Here is a 16,083-nt window from a genome sequence, read left to right on the forward strand (position 1 = left end):
TGTCTCTATAGCGAGACCTTGTCTCAACAACAGCAAAGACAAGCTTAGGCTGGACCCTATAAAATACTCCAATCTAGTCTAATCCAGCAGTTTTCACGTTTACTGATCTCCAGACATCTTTCTGTCTTAAACACTCCTGACTACTGCCAAGAGTGCATCTGTGCTGGTGTATGGACCACACCAGAAATTTGAAGGGTGCATTTTATTTAAAACAGGAGACCCACAAAATGCTAACATTGACATATTTTTTATGAAAAATTTTATTTCCACAAATCAAAAAATAAGTGAAGGAGAGCGCTGTATATACCTTTCCAAGTCATTTAAACACCAATAAAAGGAAGATGCCAGGATTCTCCCAATTGCTCCAACCTGCATTCTCCTGTGGGTCTCACGGGTCACACAATCTCTGGAGAGTTCCTCTGTGAGATAGAGGACAGGAGAGCGAAAACAGCGCCTTAGTCAAGTTGTCGAAATTTGATCGTGTAGCATGCACCCTTTGGGATCTCTGCCACTCTCTTCGAGAGCCATGGAAGGATCTAGAAGAATGTCTACTATGTAGCATTTATAGCCATTAAGCGGAGAGCTGGAGCCATGAAGGTACTTTCCTAAAGGTAGAGGAGAATTTCTCAAATGATAGCTGCGCTAGTGGTGACCCAGACTAACGGATGCAGAGTTCTTCCTGTGTCTCAGTGCTTCATGGAATCTTTGACCCAATTCTTATAATGGGACTCGGTTTTACTCATTTTTTTTTCCTCAGAAGGAGAAACAAGCAAGCAAAAAATGCTCAGAGATGTAGTGCCAGTTGCCCAAGATCACACAGCCATAACTAGGATTCAAACTCGGAGCTGTGTGCTTGAGTTCCGGCTTAGTCTATCACGTGTACATCTGTGGCATAAAATGCCGTTTGTATTGAGCAGCCCGAAGAGGAAGGCTCATCTTAAAATGTGGGCCTTCATCTTCAGGAGCTTGAACAGGTGGGGTGCTCCACAGCGCTGAAGGATCCTGGCTCTCCAGAAGTCTGACATCAGAGATGAACCTGGTTGCAGTTCCTCAAGTCTCCACGGGGGGCACTGTAGTCATCATGAGAGAATTTGCCACGTCCATCAAAAAACCATTCCATCATAGTTCCCTAAGGACTCAAAATGCCACTGATCAATCCATCAAGTTGGCTAAATTTGCCTATTTTTTCAGAACCCGATTTTAAGGACAATTCTTATCAAATTTTAACGACTAAGACATATGCTTTTTTTTTTTTTAATAAAGTCAGTGACAAGGATCCATCAGAACTATTAATGAGCTCAGCGATAATACTCAGTAACTTTATATGTTTTGAATACTTTTATGATGAAATTATTCAAGGTGCTTTAATTACATCCAAGATCCTGTTTAAGATATTCTCCAGGAGCAAGCAGTCCTACAAAGGCTAAAACAGCCCCCCCCCCCCCCGCGATATTTAGCTTCCAACAAATGGGGCTTAAAGTGCTGCCAAGGGGTGTGTGTTCACTGAGTACATTTAAGATGAATTTATTAAGACCATTTTCATATTCATTGAATATTAGAGCATCCATCTCCAAGTCCAGCAAGTTCAGCAAATCTGTGTGTTGCTGATCTGGCTTTTAGCCAGGTATCCATTTGTGGTGAGATACTCTGATTTCTGTGGAAGTCCAGGGAGTGTTAGATCCCACTTCAAAAGTCTTCACTTAGAGTTAATGCCTCAGAGGATAGGAAAATATGGCTATGGTTAGGCTGGCCACCATGTGTGACCCTAGTTCCGGGGCATCTGACACCCTCTTTTAACCTTCCTGGGTACCTGAACATACACAGTACACATACACACACTTAGGCATACACACACACACACACACACACACACACACACACACACACACACCATTTAAAAACAAAACAAAACAAAACAAAACAAAACAAAACAAAAAAAACAGGATCCCTTTAATGAGGATAATGATTAAAAAGACGGCTGAAATGGCTTCCCCAAGGTCAATTCTTCAACCTAAGGAGGGGTGAGATTTGAACTTAGAATAGGAATTTTCCTCAGCTGGGAATTCTCACTCGGGCGGGGAAAGGTGTCATCTAAGGCAGAATGGGGATTTGAACTCCAAGTCCGTCTTGGTTACTGATTTGTTCGTCCTTCCCTCTCCCGACTCCCTGCAAAGATAGTCGTCTCCCTAGACCATCGTTAACCAGCTTAGTTGGTGACATGCTTGCCTGGCAAGCTTTCGAACCTGAGTCCCATTCCCAGCAACCAATGTTTTAAAAAGCTGGGTGTAGCAGCTCAGGCTCGCAACCCCAACTGCTAAGGAGGTGGAAACAGGTGGATCCCAGTGGTTTGCTAGTCAGGCAGCTCAGCCTGCTTGGTGACTTTCAGGTCACCAAGAGACCTCAAAACAAACAAAGGGGGGGGGGTGCGGCGGGAGTAGGTAGCACTTGAAGAATTGCAATTGCAGCTGACCTAGGGCCTCCATAGGCATGTGCACATGTGTGCCCCACCCCCCACCCCACCCAAATGCATTCTCACACATATATAGATGCAAGATTAAAAAAATGAAAGATGAGCTGTGGTCCTGGTGAGCACTGATTGACAGGGACTTTGCATGAAGGCTTCTGGGAACTGAAGGGCAGGATTTGATGTGAGGGATTCTGGGAGCTGGAGGACGGGGTTTCGATGTGAAGGATTCTGGGAGCTGGAGGGCAGCTTCGTGGCTATCCCCGTAATTCGGGAAAGGAAGGGAAATTGTTGGGAATCAGGAGAGCAACCTCCTCTCCTTTCTCCGCGCCATGTTCAAACAAAGGTCACGGATATCTGGCTGACCTCCCCGTCTGTACATTTACCAAGTGGTCACGTGGAGCTCACATAATGCCTTCTAAGGTGTTAAAAAAACAAACAAAACGGAAGGACCATAATTAAACCAGGGTAGATACAGCAGAAATTTCATGAGCCCCAAAGTATTCACTTTCTTCTTCTTTTGAAGAACAGGCTCTGTTTTTCCTCTTGAAAATATGCACCACATCTGCATCGCCGATAAATTAAAAAACATACTTTAAAATGTCCCACGAGTCTACCCTTCCTTACACGGAAGCATCATTGATGATACCTGTGGCTTTCGTTTCTATGGGGGTTTTAAATGGCATCATAGCGTTCATACCCATTTGTAAGCAGATGGGACTCATTCCTTGTGATTGTAAAGACAATTCCCCAACATGATGTGTGTGTGTGTATGTGTGTTTCTGTGTACCTGTGTCTGTGTGTGTCCGTTTCTGTGGGTGCATGCTAGGTAAGGGTATCAGTATGCATGCACCTGTGGGTACCAGTATGCATGCACGTGTGGTGTGCATGCATATGGAGACCACAAATCAACCTTGTGTGTTGTTCCTCGGGAACCACCCATTTTTTTGAATGAGACAAGGTCTTCCACTGGCCCGAGTCTGTCAGTGAGAACGGCGATCCACCTGCCCACTTATTTGGCACTTGATACACAGACACCACCCCACCCAGCTGATACAAAGATGCAACGTATGAAGCATTTACTGAGAGTACTAGTGGGCTATTTTCCATGCTCCTTTCACAATTTGGGTGTTTTGTTGTGTTGTGCTTTTTCTCTGTGTAGTCCCGACTGTCCTGAAACTCCCTCCATGGACCAGGCTGGCCTTGAAACTCACAGAGATCCACCTGCCTCTGCCTCCTAAGTGATGGGATTAAAAGCATGTACCACCACACTTGGCATTTCCACAATTTTTGTGACTGTAAATGTCTTGTGTGTGTTTTTAAAGATGTTATTATATATATATATGTATATATATATATATATATATATATATATATATATATATTAGCTGTCTTCAGACACACCAGAAGAGGGTGCCAGATCCCATTACAGATGGTTGTGAGCCACCACATAGTTGAGGTGATATTCGTGGAGCTCAGACCTTCACCCTAGACCCCTCTGTCAACTGGTTGTTTGGGGGAGTGAAATGCTCATCTCATGTCATTCTGTCCCTCCACATGACACCCCATCCCACAGGTTCTGGAAGGGTTCTGCCATCCCCTCCCCCACCCTACAGACCCCGCATAATGTAAATTTAATTCCATCTAGATGATCTTTAATCTTTGGCACTGCACAGCAGACCTTGGCAGGGCAGCGTGACAAGGCTCCTCTAAATAAAAGGACCTCGGTTCCAAGTTCTCTGTGCCCTTTACCTCCCCAAGGGCTGGGATTTTCCATTCCCTTCTCTTCAGCCTCCCCCCACACTCTGCCTCCAGTCACTCCCCTTCCATTGGCCCTTTTCTAGAACTAGATGCAGAGATGAGAGTCTGGGAGGGAGTGACTGACTGACTGTTCCTGCTTCTAGTGTTGGTGCCAAGTGGGGAGCATCCTCAGGAGATGACCTCTGACCTGAGGCTGGGCTACCTCTCTTCATGTCCATTATTTAACACTAGGGTGAAGCATGGATCACCCCAAACTCAGCATTTTTCCTATGGAAGGGAGACTTTCCCACACTAACTTATGCGTAGCCACTTAGTGAGCTAACACGTATTTAAAACACCCTGCAAAGCCTGGTGCACACAGTATGCACTCAGGATATGCTACTTGATAGAATTACGGTTATTTCAAAAGCCACAGAGATTACCAGGCTCTCGCATCAAAGCAAGCTCTGGAAGTTGAAGACAGATACAGTTCTGGCAGTGAGCCCTGTCTTCTGGTTCTCTCTACTCCCTCCGAGCCAGCCGTGGGCAAAGTGCATGCTGGGGAATCGTTTCCTTACCTTCTCACAGCCTGAAGATTTCCAAGCTTGTCACCGGGCAGATAATTGAGCTCATCTCCTCCCGCTGAAACTGGCACAACTCGCGTGGGGCTTCCATGATGTACTTGCCAGTGACTGAATCGCCTGCTCTTGGGATGGAAGGCCCTGGCACTGTCCATCTCAGGGCTATCCTTACAGGGCACAAAGGATTCCCAAAGCCTGCCCCTACCTGTGCCTGGTTCCCCTGTCTCCTGCTGTTCACGTGCAGAGGGCACGTGTATGCACTGGTGCAATGTTTGCCTTTCCAGCCTCTGTAAGCACCCTCTTTGATCTGCTGTGTGTAGGAAGGTTACTGGGCAAACCCATGTGTGGGTAGGACTAGAGAGGCCACAGTTTTAGGAGGGTGGGTCTTTGTACCGTGGGAGCCAGCCTTAAATACCACCTCTGTCCATGATGAACCGTGCAACCTGGTGTCTTCCACTCCCCATGAGCTATGAGGGGACAATCCTCTTTCCTGCCTTCCTGGGGAGGAAACATCTGGAAAGCACTCGACACACAGTAAGGCAAGCTTGACACACAGAGGAAGCTCTTAATAAAAAGGAAGCTCTTTTTCTTCATCTTTATTATGACTCCCCTGGGCTTAGAGCTGATCTCTGGGGAAGAAGTTTCCTTTTAAGCTTCTGAATTGTCACAGGTGGGAGCAGTTTAACAGAAAATGCCTGGCAGCCGGGCTGAGGCTCTGACTTCCTGCATTTGTATGCTTCGGGGATGTTTGGATAAGCCACTGCCTGCTCTGGAACCTCAGTTTTTCCATCTGTAAAGTGGGGATAACAGAATGAGAATTAATACAGGAAAGAGGCCTTGACATTCCACCTAATATCCCCTTAGTTACAGAGATAGAGAAACGGGAGTGGTGAGGTCAGAAGGTCCAGAGGTTAAGAGAGTATAGATGGTGGATAGCAGATGGCAGATGGCAGAACTCTTTAAGGTTTTTGTAGTGGTCATAGTAAGAACTCCAGCTTTTTCTTTGAATGAACTGAGATGTGCAATATTTGAATAGAGTTATGTCATCATCTGAGTAATGTTTTACCAGGAGCGAGCACTCTATGACGTGTGCATCAGAAGATAAATGTGTGAATGAGGCATGGCACGTTCATGCAGTGTGGAGTATCATGCAGTCATAAAGGGGATGAGGGGCAGACAGGATGCAGTATAAACAACCACTGAAAATGTACTGAATGAGAAAAGCCTGGCATGGTCTCATGTCACACAAACACACACGTACACACATAGACATTCTCTCTCTCTCTCTCTCTCTCTCTCTCTCTCTCTCTCTCTCTCACACACACACACACACACACGCGCGCACACACACAAACACACATATACAGATACACACAAACACAAACACATACACATGCACACAGACACACACATACAAACAAAGAAACATGAACAGATACAGACATACACACAAGGGCACACACACATGTTCACACAGGCATACACACACATACACACAGATGTACATGCACATATATACATGCACAGACACATATACACTCATACACTGACACATGCATACACATGAGACACACACGCATACATACATATAAGCACACACATACACAAATATACATATATACACCCATACACTCACATTCACACACACATACATCCACACACACATACACAAACATATACATATACAAACACACATACATATATGCACACACATACACACATGCACATACATATATGCATACACATACACACATATATACATATACATACACTCACAAACATACACATGTGACACATACTCACACACATGCATACACAGACATATACACATACACATATACACAGATATATACACACATACACTCACACATACATTTACATACATACACGACATGCATATAGTTCTACTTATTTGAACTCCTTTGATTAGGTTGGGTACACTCAGGGAGACAGTGTATCAGTTATCAGAGACAGAGACAGGTTGGATGAGGACAGTCATGGAGCTCTTGCATAAAATACAATTAGAGGAAACAATGTTAGTGATGGCCTGTGAGTTGAATATGATCAATGTCCCTGAGCCATGCACCATCAGAGATGGTAGAAGGGTGAATTTTCTTTTACGACAATACTGTTTTAAAAGCTTGACCGTCATGGGGACAAAATGGCTCAATGAAAAAATGCACCTACAACTTGAGCTTGATCCCCAGGACCCACATGGCGGAAGAAGTAAGATGACTCCCACAAATTTTCCTCTGACCTCCACACATACATTATGGGATATGAAGGCCCCTCCCTCATAAACATAATAAAAATTTTGACCGTTGAGACATGCATAGGAATAGTCTTTGTTATAATACAGACTTAGATCAAAAAGTAGGGAATGGTTGAAGACTTGATATATTTGTGGAGTTTCCTGGTGGGCTCTGGGTGGCATCAGTAATTCTCTCTGCTGTCCTGAATCCTCCCAGCTCCACAGGATCATACACAGTGAATGTTGTATCATGAGGGTGTCACCAGCTCCTGCCACGACAGGGTACCGAACGGGGCTGGTTCCTAAGAGCCTCGTGAGCCAACCTCATAGCAGAGACATTTTAGGCTGCGAGCCCTTGAGGATGTCAGCCATCTGTCCGAGGCTTGCACCACCAGTCCAGTCTGGGCAGCTCAGCTCTGTGCTGGCACCCCTGTCTCTGTTTGTTACATCACTCTGGTTGCCTGGGAGATGAGTTCCGAGGTCAGGGCCTGATTAGGAACAGGGTGGAGCAGATGAGCTCATAGACAACACTTGGATGTTTGCGTGGATACCTTAGTAACCAGCCAGAGAGAGATGGGCTTAAATTCACCCTCCAGCCTCTAGACACTACGGACAGAGTAGATCATAGGCGGAACCAGTATGGCGGCTCAGACGGTCCTGGTTCAAATCCCATTGATGCTTTTTATTTCCTGTGTGACATTGGATAGATACTCTCTCTGCTCTGGTCTCCCACGTTCTCCAACTGAGATAACACCGCCCACCTCCTGGATGCATGGAAAACAATAAATGATGCCTGGATGTTTGGATGTTATAAAATGCCTGTTGTTGGACAGATGAGGGCCTCTATGACAGAGGGTGTCAGGAAGTAAGATGGTGACATGTTCTAAATCTGGCTGGGGAGTCTTGATGTTGATTGTGAAACCAGAAAGCAGGCAGAAGGAGACATTGGCAGGGTGGTGCTGATCTTCCTTACCAACATCTGGAGTTTGAGAAGCCCGGGGGTGGAGATGTCTTCAAGTTATCTGAAGCTCTGGAGTTGCTTGACGCAACTGAGGAGGGAACCTCAATTGAGAAAATGTCTCTGTCACACTAGCATTTGGGCAAGCCCGTGGACCGTTTTCTTGATTCATGCTTGATGTGGGAAGGCCTACAGACCACTGAGGCTGGGGCCACCCCTGGACCTGGTGGCCTTGGGTTCTATAAGAAGCAGGCTATGCAAGCCATGGGGAGCAAGCCAGTAAGCAGCTCTCCTCTATGGCTTAGTTCTTGTCTCTAAGTACCTGTCCGATGGGCTTCTATTGGGATGTACAAGCCAAATAACCCCCCTTTTTTTCTTCCCCAAGTTGCTTTTGACTGTGGTCTTTGTCATAGCAATAGAAAGAAAGCCAGGACCAGTGTGAGTAGGGCTTGAGGGATGTTAGGTGGGAACGGTTACTAGAATTACGGGATATAGGTGATGCATCTTGGGAGAAGCCTAGGAACTTAGGACAGGACTCAAGCCCCATCATTAAGCATGCGTAGAATGGTTTCAGAAAGAGCAGCGCCTTATATTACCTTATAGGTTGCGTGGGAGATGCTATTCATGCCAGCATCTATCTCTCTGTTCATCTCTAGAAGCTAGTTTCTGTTTACTTCTTGTTTCCATGTCTCTAGTGGAAAGGGGCTAGATCTACAGGGGCAGGAAAAGAAGTGGGATCACTCACAGAAGTGAAAGAAAAGCTGAACACTGCATTCCAGGGGAGGACAGGAATGGGTCCACCTCCCATGCTCTGGGAGGGTAAAGGAAGACAGACATTCCAGGATCTGTCTCTGGGATGAGTTGACTTCATCTGTTGTCTGTGGTCAAGTTTGCACAGGGTCCTGATACCAACAAGAAGTCCTTGCTGGGGCTGCAGAGATGGCTCAGTGGTTAAGAGCGCTGACTGCTCTTCCCAAGGTCCTGAGTTCAAATCCCAGCCACCACATGGTGGCCCACAACCATCTTTAAAAAAAAAAAAAAAGAGGTCCTTGCTGGCTTAGTTTAGATCAGGTTTCTGTCTCTGGTGAAGGAATATGGGGCCTTTTGCTGTAAAGTCCCCATGAAATGGCACTGAACATGAAAAGGAAGCCCCACCAGGTTGTGGGTGTGGTATGAGTGTGGGTTTGAGGGTGCACTCACCAATTCATCCAGGTTGACTGACCAGAGCCCAAGGAATCCACTGCCTCCACTTCCCCATCACAGGGACCACAAGGGTATCCCTTGTGGGGATACACAAAGCAAGGTCTTGTCTTTTTTTTTTTTTTAAAGATTTATTTATTTATTATATGTAAGTATACTGTAGCTGTCTTCAGACACTCCAGAAGAGGGCGCCAGATCTTGTTACGGATGGTTTTGAGCCACCATGTGGTTGCTGGGATTTGAACTCTGGACCTTCGAAAGAGCAGTCGGGTGCTCTTACCCACTGAGCCATCTCACCAGCCCAGGTCTTGTCTTTTTATGGCAATGCATATGCATACATTTTTTTAAAAGAGGGATCTGGGGGACAAACTCGGCAAGAACTTTATAAACTGAGTCACCTCCACAGCCCTGCTTCAGATGTTTTTTGAGGAGCTGTGAACATAAAATAAAATAAAAGGCCATAGATAGCAAAAAGCAGAAGGCAAAAGCGTCCTCCCCACAATCTCCCCTCTTCTCCTTGACCTCCCCCCCCCACACACACATAGGAGTGACTCCCTGAAGGTTTGGAAACTGGCCTCAAGGGCCTCCCTTTAGGAGGTAAGACAGGGGTGCAGCTGAGTGTATTTGGCCAACCTAACGATTTTTATCAGGTCTGCCTGGATCCCTGAGGAATGCGGTACAAGGTGGGACAGTGTAGCTTTAATGAGAGAGAAGATACCTCAGGAAAAAACGACCTCAGTCGTTCAGACTAATTAGGAAGGAGCTGGGGTAAAGTCACTAGGCTGCCAGAGGGCTTTCGCATGGGCTAAAAATTGCCCTGAGTATTTTACATACCTGGGCTCATTTATTCCTCCCCGCCGCCGCAGCCTGGCAGGCTACTCCGTCATCGCCCCTGAACTGCTGACAGGGAGAGCCCGAGGCGCAGAGATGTTAAGACATTTGCTCAGTGTCACCCAGCTAATAGATGACAGATCAGAATCCAAACTGGGGCAGCCCTGTTCTCTAGTGTGTCTGTATAAACCTAGACGGCGACCGGGATAGGGGGTGGGGGGTGGGGGGCGAGGCAAGGTGGGGGCGGGGATCTTTATCGGATGATGTCACTGTAAAGGCTTCTTTGTGAGACTCCAGGTAAAAGCTGGGGAACTTTTCCTGTTTGCACGACGGAGTATCCTTGTAGTTCCGGGCACCTGAGAAGCTTGAGAGGGCAGAGCTAGAGTGTCGGGCTAGCCTTGGCTACAACCCGACCTTGTTTTTCATTACGTGGCGATGCGTACACATGGGCATTAAGTAAGTCTCTGAAGAATAACTGTGTACCATAGAAAACTCTTTGCCTTAGTTAGTTGGGGGCATATATAGGAAAATTATCCAAGTCTAGGCAGGCTGTGGGCAGAAGGAACTGCTTTCTACCAGCTCTGAAGACTGCGAGTTAGAGGTGAGGGCACAGAGCGCTATTAGTGCTGTTGAAGTCTCTCTTCAGGGTCACGCGCTGTTAACACCTCATGGCTTGGTGTGGTTGGTAGATAATGATTTGCTTAGGTCTCTTTTTATAAAAGCACTGACCCCATGCCTAAGAGCTCAACCTCACAACCTAAATCCTCTCCCAGAGCCCCAATCTCCTCAAACCATCACCCTTAGGACTAACGATGCCAACGCGTGAGGTTGGGGATACTCACATTTCCAACAGGTACCAGCACCTGCGAATTTGCATCCCCACCTTTTCTCCCCTCAAAACTGATCATCCCAAACAGTAAGTATAAATGAAAACTTATCTTACACTTGGGGCCTCATGCATAATGATTATTTGAAGTCTGGTCTCCCATGACTATGACAGACAATCACCTTCAGAGATGAGCTATTTGAATATTCCAGTGTTGGAGTCTTTTGTCAAGGTGAACCTCCATTGTTGGGCAAATTGATCCTTTCTGCTAAGGGAGCCGGGAATGCTGGGAGTTTGCCCTGCCTCTTCCAGATCCAGGCTGCTGATTCTGCAGGTACACAATGGTGCCTTCTGGGGTGCTTCTGCGACTATATGTTTTAACTGTGACTTCCATGGAGCCCTGAGGTCACTAGAGCCATTTTGTCCACAGGGTCAGAGTGTGATGATGTTTCTGTCTCCATAGAGGATGTTGGCATGCCTTTCTATCCCCGAAAGGAGAGAAGAACCAGAAAATGTCAAACTCAGCTTCCTGGTCCTAGGTGGGAACAAAACCAAACTCCCTACTGTACCCTTTAGTGCTCCAGGGCTGATCACCAAAGGCTAATTGCTGCTTTGGGTTCTCTCTTAGGTCAATTGCTCTGAGGGAATCCAGATGCCCTGTCACGAGGATACTCCAGCACTGAGTGCCCTGAAGAGGTCCACGTGGTAAAAACCTGAGACCTCCTAAATGGCCACAAGAATGAGCTTAGGGGCAGGAGCCTGTGGCTGACCACAGCCTGAGCTGATGTGCTGGCTGTAAACTCTTCTGAGACCCAGAACCAAAAGCCTCCTGAGAAATCTCAACCGATTGCTTGGGCTTTAGACACTACTGTAAAGGCCGGATCATTCTGATCTTCTAAATGTGAGGGCCTTTTATATACATACATACATATATACACACATACGTACATACTACATACACACACATACATACATATACATACATACATACATAGATGACAGCTGTACATTACTCATTACTCTTTTTACCTCATACACAGAAGCTCAAAGAAGACCCCTTGGTCTAACCTTGCACTTTCCTAACTGACGACGGAACACTCCGTACTCCTTGCCTATTTTTGAGATCCACTCTGAGATCTGAATTTGCATGAAATCTTTGACACATTCTGAGTCTCTCTTTTTCTGTCTCTTCTACATTCACATTCCCCACCCCCCCAGCCCCAGCCCCTGATAAACTAGTCTTTGCTGGCTTGGATATGAGGTAAAGTGTGACCTGTATACACACACAAGCATACACACACATTTTCACACACTCTCTCACACTCACACACACTCACACACATTCACTCATTCATACACATACTCACTCACATACATTCTCACACGCACACTCTCACTAACACACTCACATATACTCCCACACTCACTCACACATATTCTCACATTCACACACTCATATACAGCTTGCACACTCACACACTCACTCAAATACACACTTACACATGTACACACATTCTCTGTCTCCCTCTTTCTGTCTCTCTATCACACACATACATACACACACACACACACACACACCTGTCCACAGCAGACCACCATGTCTACTGTGGATTTTATAGCTGTCACTGTTGAATGCGTGACAAGCAAGTGTGCCCTGCAGCTTTGAAGGAGCATGAGTAGGCTCATGGAGGAAGGACCTGCCCCTTGACATTAAGTAACTCCAACGTGTTCAGGACAGCTGACCCTTACTCTGTGTCCCCCTGCTGCCCCATAATCTGAGCTGGACACTGAGTGGCGGCTGGCCTGGTGCCATAATTCCTGGTCCTGTTTACTCGCTCTCCAAACTCTCTTACTGGTCTGATATCCCCAGTAGTTTTTCACATAAAATGATATTGTGATAATAAAATCATAATGAAATTCTCATTGAACAGATAAACTAAGGCTGAGAGTTTAAAGGTTTCTTTTTTTGCCTTTTTAATAGACACCAGATCTATGAATTATTTTCTTCTGTGCCAAAGAGAATTTTTCTCTTCAGAAACTTCTTTTTTGAGTGGCCATTCCTTCTTTTATTCCCTAAAAAAGAGAATAACAAAGTACAAATGAAAGACCAAAAACATTTTATGCCTGTACATGTGTGTGCATATATGTGTGTGTGTGTGTGTGTGTGTGTGTGTGTACATGCACCTACAGAGAGGCCAGAAGAGGGCACAGATGTACTAGAGCTGGGGTTACAGGCAGTGGTGAGGCACCAGTGCTAGGAACTGAGTCCCAGTCCTCTGTAACAATGGCAGGCAAACCCTCTTATTTTCCAGGCTGCCTCTCCAGCCCCTGTATCTCCATATTTTATTAGTGTGCCTCTATTGTATAAAGCTATGGGCTTTGTGGTGACATTTCTATGCCCGTGTGTGTGTCTTTGATGATATTCACTCCCCTTCATTACCTTTTAAACCCCCGTTCCCTTTCCTCTGCTCTCCTATGTTGCTAAGAATCCCCTCTTCACCAGATTCCACACATGAGAGAAAAAAAATGGATGGTGCTGAAGATCTGGAGAAATTAACTCTCATACACTAAGCTGGGCATGTGCATTAGTACAGTCACTGTTCATGATCAGTATGAAGGCTTCTAAAACAAAGCAACCACAAAGAACTCAATAGAGCTACCATAGGATCCAGCTAGACAGACCACTCCTGAGAACATATTGAAGGACTTTAAATCATCTACTGCTAAGATTGCTATACACCTGTGTTTAATCTCCTCACTGCTCACAAGAACTGAGTTATGCAACTTGTGCAATGTCTACCAACAGATAAATGGATAAAGAAAATACACACATTCACACACACACACACACACACACACACACACTCACACACTTTCTCACTCATACACTCTCGTTCACACACACTCACATACACATTCACATACATACTCACACTCACACATTCACTCACTCATACACTCTCACCCATTCTCACATATTTTCACTCACACACACACACTTGCACACACATTCACACACGCTCTCAAGCATACTTTCACTTACACACTCTCACATACATTTTCACTCACACACACTCACACACATTCATATACATACTCTCACGCACACTCTCACACACATTCACTCACTCACACACTCATTCACTCACACACACATTCATGCACACACTCATACACACACTCACACATACTCTCACACACTCTTACATACACATTCACACACACTCACACACACACTCACACACACTCACACACTTTCTCACTCATACACTCTCATTCACACACACTCACATACACATTCACATACATACTCACACTCACACATTCACTCACTCATACACTCTCACCCATTCTCACATAATTTCACTCACACACACACTTGCACACACATTCACACACGCTCTCAAGCATACTTTCACTTACACACTCTCACATACATTTTCACTCACACACACTCACATACATTCATATACATACTCTCACGCACACTCTCACACACATTCACTCACTCACGCACTCATTCACTCACACACACATTCATGCACACACTCATACACACACTCACACATACTCTCACACACACTCTTACATACACATTCACACACACACATTCACACACCCACTCTCACATACTCTCACTCTCACACTCTCACTCATACACTCTCACTCACACACATTCACATACACGCTCTCACACACACTCACATTCATACACACTCTCACACACACACTTGTATTTAGCCCTGTTAAATGAAATAAACCTAACTCAGAAAAATGGGGATCAGATGCCTGAAACATTCAATCCCTCCTCCTACCTGTTCTGGCTTCATCCTAGGAACACTCATCTGGGACCACACTGTGCCAATTTGAAGCTGGCACAGCTACTCTGCCATCTCCAGCCTGTAAAGTCTTGGGTACATTTCTGTGGCACCTTGGTGCCACACTGCTGGGATGACTGGCCACCAAGGGAAAGGATGGATGTCAGGGGCATAGACGGTGCATTACAGCTGCACAGACAGTGCATTGCAGCTAGTGAACATTCAATAATGTCACAAATGCTCACCCTTCAGGTTTCAACTTGTCATTTCAACCTCTTAGAATCCTCTCTTACACAACTTGCCCAGAACCAAGTTGCCTTTGGGTGTAGCTCTCTTTTGTAGCCTTCATAACAACACCCCAAGTCCCTACAGATTCTTTCTATTCTGACTACAGTATAGACTCCCTTGGGAGGCTTGTTTAAAAAAAAAAAAAAGAAGTGTTCCTGTCCAAGCCTCTCTCTGACCTAATTATTTCAAACTCTCTCAAAGTATTTCTAACTGTGAGCTTTCCTGAATGTGGGGATTGGGTCCAGCTTTTTCACTGGGATCTCCTGTCTCATGGCCACCCCAAACCAGTTCAAGTTCTAGAATCTGAACATGTAAAATGCGGCCTAGTATACCACATGGACCAAGCATGTCCATCAAGAGTACCCATTGCACAATGAGGCTAGCAAGACTGCAGCCAAGCAGCATGGCCTGGCGATTCACCTTGGGGTTTTAACCCTGGCGGGCGGAGCTGCTTCATGTGCTGCCAGCTCCTGCCCTGGCCATGTCTTAACTGTGATCTGTTGTTACAGGAACCTTTGCCACCTTCTGAGTCTGTGCTCCCTACCTTCAAACTCATAGATTAGCGTTTGATCCCTACAGTGATAGCAGTAGAGGCAGAATCGATTGGAGGTCATTAAGACGATGAAAGTGGAGCTCTCCGGGAGGTGGGGTGGGGGGGATAAAACCCTAGAGAGTAAGTACCTCTTCCCTTACATCCAAGTGAGGAGCCCCCATCTACAAAGCAGGAAGTGAGCCCTTGCCAGATCAATAATCTGTCTCCCCTTTGACCTTGGACTTTGAGTTACAGGAACTATGGGAAATACATTCCTATGATTTATAAGTTCTGGTGTGTGTGTGTGTGTGTGTGTTGCTCTGTTGCAGGGTTCTGGATAGATTAAGCCAACCCCCCCACCCCCATTGCTCTGCGAGAGAGTGAATCTGGTAGTGTCTTACACTGCGTTTCTTGCTAAGTTCTGTTTATCAATGACACCATGTTTCTCTTTCTAGAAATACACACAGTTCAGATCTCCAAGCGGTATCTTCAGATTTACCCTAGTCTGCCAACACAGGTCCATTCCTAGGCAGGGGTTAGGGATAGTGGCAGTGATATCAAGGTCAATGCTAAGCCTTTAACAATGAAGACTAG

Source organism: Mus caroli, unplaced genomic scaffold, assembly GCF_978045245.1.
Source record: "Mus caroli unplaced genomic scaffold, Mus_caroli_1 scaffold_4, whole genome shotgun sequence".
Lineage (NCBI taxonomy): Eukaryota > Metazoa > Chordata > Mammalia > Rodentia > Muridae > Mus > Mus caroli.